Here is a 6,000-nt window from a genome sequence, read left to right as displayed (position 1 = left end):
AATGACCAGGGAAGTTTTCCAAAGTCTCGCAAAGAAGGGCACCTATTGGTTGATGGGTAAAAAAAAAATCTGACATTGAATATCCCTTTGAGCATGGTGAAGTTATTAATTACACTTTGGATGGTGTATCAATGCACCCAGTCACTACAAAGATACAGTCGTCCTTCTTAAATCAGTTGCCGGAGAGGAAAGAAACCGCTCAGGGATTTCATCATAACGCCAATGGTGACTTTAAAACAGTTGCAGAGTTTAATGGCTGTGATGGGGGAAAACTGAGGATGGATCAACAACATTGTAGTTACTCCACAATACTAACCTAAATGACAGAGTGAAAAGAAGCAAGCCTGCACAGAATAAAAATATTCCAAAACATGCAATAAGGCACTAAAGTAAAACTGCAAAAAATGTGGCAATGAAATGAACTTTATGTCCTGAATACAAAGTGTTATGTTTGGGGAAAATCCAACACAACACATCCCTGAGTACCACTCTTCATATTTTCAAGCATGGTGGCTGCATCATGTTATGGGTATGCTTGTCATCGAAAAGGACTAGGGAGCTTTTTAGGATAAAAATAAATGGAATAAAGCTAAGCACAGGCAAAACCCTAGAGGGCATTATTTTAAATAATAATGTGCAAATATTGTACAATCCAGGTGTGCAAAGCTCTTAAAGATTTACCCAGAAAGACTCACAACTGTAATCCCTGTCAAATGTGATTCTAACATGTATTGACTCAGGGGTGTGATTATTTATGTTAATGAGATATTTCTGTATTTCATATTCAATAAATTTGCAAACATTTCTAAAAACATGTTTTCTCTTTGTCATTATGGTGTATTGTGTGTAGATGGATGAGAACAAAAATCTGTTTAATTTGTTTTGAATTCAGGCTGTAACGCAACAAAATGTTCTATAAATCAAGTGGTATTGTCACGTTCTGACCATACCACTTGATTTAGTGTGGTCAGGGCGTGAGTTGGGTGGGTTATCTATGTTTTGTGTTTCTATGTTGGGTTTGTCGTTTGGCCTGATATGGTTCTCAATCAGAGACAGGTGTTTGTCATTGTCTCTGATTGGGAACCATATTTAGGTAGCCTGTTTTGTCTTTTGGTTTGTGGGTGTTTGTTTCCGGTGTCAGTGTTTGTTCGCCACACGGTACTGTTTCGTTCGTTCACTTCGTTTATTGTTTTGTTCCAGTGTTCTGTGTTGTTTATTAAAAAGACATGAACACTTACCACGCTGCGCTTTGGTCCGATCCTTCTACCACCACAGACGATCGTTACAGAACCACCCACCAAAACCGGACCAAGCAGCGTGGTAAAGGACAGCAGCAGCAGCGGCAAAGTACACAGGACTCCTGGACATGGGAGGAAATTCTGGACGGTAAAGGACCCTGGGCACAGGCTGGTGAGTATCGCCGCCCCAAAGCTGAGCTGGAGGCAGCAAAAGCGGAGAGGCGGTGGTATGAGGACGCTGCACGACAGCGCGGCTGGTAGCCAGAGAGGCAGCCCCAAATATTTATTGGGGGGAAACACGGGGAGTGGTGTTAAGCCAGGTAGGAGACCTGAGCCAACTCCCCGTGCTTACCGTGGAGAGAGAGCGACCGGGCAGGCACCGTGTTATGCAGAGATGCGCACGGTGTCCCCGGTGCGTGTGCATAGCCCGGTGCGGTACATTCCAGCACCTCGTATCGGCCGGGCTAGGGTGGGCATCGAGCCAGGTGCCATGAAACCGGCTCTACGCATCTGGTCACCAGTGCATCTCCTTGGGCCGGGGTACATGGCACCAGCCCTACGTATGGTGTCTCCCATACGTGTACATAGCCCGGCGAGTGCGGCGAGGTGGAATAAGCCGCACTGGGAGTATTCAGCCAGGTAGGGTTGGGCAGGCTCGGTGCTCGACACCTGTAGTGCGCCTCCACGGTCCGGTCTATCCGGTGCCTTCTCCACTCACCAGTCCGCCTGTGGCAGCCCCTCGCACCTGCCCAGTACCACCAGTGCCAACACCACGCACCAGGCTTCCTGTGCGTCTCCAGAGCCCTGTGGGTCCTGTTCCTCCTCCCCGCACTCGCCCAGAGGTGCGTGTCCCCAGCCCGGTACCACCAGTTCCGGCACCACGCACCAGGCCTACTGTGCGCCTCCCGGGTCCAGTATGCCCTGTTCCTGCTCCCCGCACTCGCCCTGAGGTGCGTGTTCCCTGCCCGGTACCACCTGTTCCGGCACCACGCACTAGGCCTACTGTGCGCCTCAGCAGGCCAGAGCTGCCCGTCTGCCCAGCGCCGCCTGAGCTGCCCGTCTGTCCAGCGCCGCCTGAGCTGCCCGTCTGTCCAGCGCCGCCTGAGCTGCCCGTCTGTCCAGCGCCGCCTGAGCTGCCCGTCTGTCCAGAGCCGTCAGAGCCGCCCGCCAGCCAGGTGCTGCCAGAGCCGCCCGCCAGTCAGGAGCTGCCAGAGCCGCCCACCAGTCAGGAGCTGCCAGAGCCACCCGCCAGTCAGGAGCTGCCAGAGCCGCCCGCCAGTCAGGAGCTGCCTTTCAGTCTGGAGCTGCCCTTCAGTCCGGAGCTGCCCTTCAGTCCGGAGATGCCCTTCAGTCCGGAGCTGCCCTTCAGTCCGGAGCTGCCTTTCAGTCCGGAGCTGCCCCTCAGTCCGGAGCTGCCCCTCAGTCCTGAGCTACCTCTCAGTCATGAGCTACCTCTCAGTCATGAGTTACCTCTCAGTCATGAGCTGCCCCTCAGTCCTGAGCTGCCCCTCAGTCCGGAGCTGTCCCTCAGTCTGGAGGAGTTTCCTCAGTCCAGAGGCGCCCCTCAGTCCAGAGGCGCCCCTCAGTCCAGAGGCGCTCCTCAGTCCGGTGGGGCCCTTTATTAGGGTTCCCAGGCCAAGGTCGGCGGCGAGGGTTGCCGCTCAAAGGACGCTAAGAAAGCGGACAAAGACAATGGTGGAGTGGGGTCCACGTCCAGCGCCAGAGCCGCCACCGCGGACAGATGCCCACCCAGACCCTCCCCTATAGGTTCAGGTTTTGCGGCCGGAGTCCGCACCTTGGGGGGGGGGGGGGGGGGGTACTGTCACGTTCTGACCATAGTTCTTTTGTATTTTCTTTGTTTTAGTGTGGTCAGGGCGTGAGTTGGGTGGGTTATCTATGTTTTGTGTTTCTATGTTGGGTTTGTCGTTTGGCCTGATATGGTTCTCAATCAGAGGCAGGTGTTTGTCATTGTCTCTGATTGGAAACCATATTTAGGTAGCCTGTTTTGTCTTTTGGTTTGTGGGTGTTTGTTTCCGTGTCAGTGTTTGTTCGCCACACGGTACTGTTTCGTTCGTTCACTTCGTTTATTGTTTTGTTCCAGTGTTCTGTGTTGTTCATTAAAAAGACATGAACTCTTACCACGCTGCGCTTTGGTCCGATCCTTCTACCACCACAGACGATCGTTACAGGGTACTTTCTAAAGGTACTCTAAATCTAACAACACATGCAATAACACAAGTAAACCAAATTTGACCGGTGCGTCTTCCTAATCAGTCTCTAAGACAATTATTTTGTCTCCAAAATAGATATTCATTATTCATTGTTTATGAGTACTATGAGTTACTATGAGTGTATCCTGACACCATTTCCTTTCATAGTATATCATCTTAAGAAGGAGAAAAGTGGATACTTCCTTTCCTTCCATGGATTGAGGCAACATCCAGTGCCGACATAAAGTTTCTCTGGCCATCTCATAGATTTGCTAACACCAGCCTGCTGTGTAGTCACGTAGGTCGTGCGTCGGCAGGCTGGTGGGCAAATAAAAAACCCTACTGTCTAATGCTCTTCCATACTTTTATTTGTACTCCATAAATCGAACCAACACCTTTTAGCATCTTCAAACTCCTGAAGTGGGAAAATGACTATCATTGTGGGCACCAGGCAGCGGTACAGTTTATTACCGCACAGAATGCTCTGGGATATGGTGACTGGTTTATTCATAGCGAAGAGATCAGAACAAGGAGCCTCTGTTTTGGGTTGTGCTACTAAACAGTTAGTCACGTCACTTATCTACTGCCAGCATTAGGGCTATTACCATAATAGAGATGGAAACAGAGTTTATAGAAGCTGAAGAAACACAGATCATGAGAAGTAGCATATGTACATTTTGGAAAACACACAAAATAATTGTTATTTGCATAAGAAAATGTTAAAATGTCTCTCGGTACCATAAGGAAACATAACGTTTAATGGTTTTGGATCTTTCGATTTTTTGATTATGACTGACTTTCTCCATACTTGACACTTCATATGAACTGTCATCTGGAGTAGACCTGTTTACGATATAATATAAAATATAACAACTTTGGCCTTTATGAAGTGACATCTTCCAAACGTTTCAATAACATCATAATCACATCTCTATTCAGTCCATAAAGCCACACCAAAGTTAAGCATCCAGCAGGCTCTTTTTTAATAGCATATTTCAATAACATGGATTATATCTTAAATTGGGCCATGCAGGAAATTATACATGACCTAATGACATCATAGTTATAGTCTAATAATAACTAAGTAATTCATCATGAAGGGTAGAAACAAAGTAGCTGTAATTAAACATTTTCTGTTTAATAAATGTTAACAGTCCACAGCATGGAAAAGTCAACCTGAGGATGTCCCCTTGCCAAATACCTGACAGAGGCAGTCTGGCTTCTATCAAATTATGGAAAGTCTGAAATCCAAAGAGAATAATGAGCGCTAGAATTGATAATTGAGAAAATTGTTTTGAACTATTTGCTCACTATATAAATGTGCAAATGTACTTCCAATGCGGTGTCTCTACCCCTAGAAAGCTAATCCTTCAGCTGTTTTGTATTCAGTGGCCAGATATATTGGTGAATTTGAACTACACTAAACAAAAATATAAATGCAATATGTAAAGTGTTGGTCCCATGTTTCATGAGCTGAAATAAAAGATCCCAGAAGTTTTCCATATGCACAGAAAGCTTATTTCTCAAAAATGCTATGCAAAAATGAATTTAAATCCCTGTTAGTGAGCATTTCTCCTTTGCCAAGATAATCCATCCACCTGACAGGTGTGGGTTATCAAGAAGGTGATTAAACAGCATGATCATTACACAGGTGCACCTTGTGCTGGGGACAATAGGAGGCCACTCTAAAATGTGCAGCTTCGTCACACAAGAAAATGCCACAGATGTCTCAAGTTTTGAGGGAGTGTGCAATTGGCATGCTGACTGCAGGAATGTCCACCAGAGCTGTTGTCAGAGAATATTATGTTACTTTCTCTACCATAAACCGCTTCTACTGTAGTTCTAGAGACTTTAGCAGTACGTCCAACCGGCATCTCAACCGCAGACAACCTGCATGGCCTCGTGTGGGCGAGAGGTTTGCTGATGTCACCATTTTGAGCCACATGGTGGCGGTGGGGTTATGGTATGGGCATGCGTAAGCTTCAGACAATGAACACAATTGTGTTTTATCAATGGCAATTTGAATGCACAGAGATACCATGACAAGATCCTGAGGCTCATTGTCATGCCATTCATCCACTGCCATCACGTCATGTTTCAGCATAATAATGCATGGCCCCATGTTGTAAGGATCTGTACACAATTCCTGGAAGCTGAAGTTGTCCCAGTTCTTCCATTGTCTGCATACTCTCCAGACATGTCACCCATTGAGCATGTTTGGGATGCTCTGGATCAACGTGTACGACAGCGCGTTCCAGTTCCCGCCACTATCCAGCAACTTCGCACAGCCATTGAAGAGGAGTGGGACAACATTCCACAGGTCACAATCAACAGCCTGATCAACACTGCATGAGGCAAATGGTGGTCACACCAGATACTGACTGGTTTTCTGATCCACTCCCCTGATCCACTCCCCTCCCTCGTTTTTTAAGGTATTGTATATGTGACCAATATGTAGACCAGCCAATAAACCAACCTACACTTCCTCCACACAAACCCTGAATGTTATGCAGTAAACTCAAAATGTAACAAACTTCCCTGCAGTTGCAATG

This window comes from Salvelinus alpinus, chromosome 15 (assembly GCF_045679555.1).
Source record: "Salvelinus alpinus chromosome 15, SLU_Salpinus.1, whole genome shotgun sequence".
Lineage (NCBI taxonomy): Eukaryota > Metazoa > Chordata > Actinopteri > Salmoniformes > Salmonidae > Salvelinus > Salvelinus alpinus.
The sequence above is the reverse complement of the archived record's forward strand: the minus strand, read 5'-3'. Positions refer to the sequence as shown.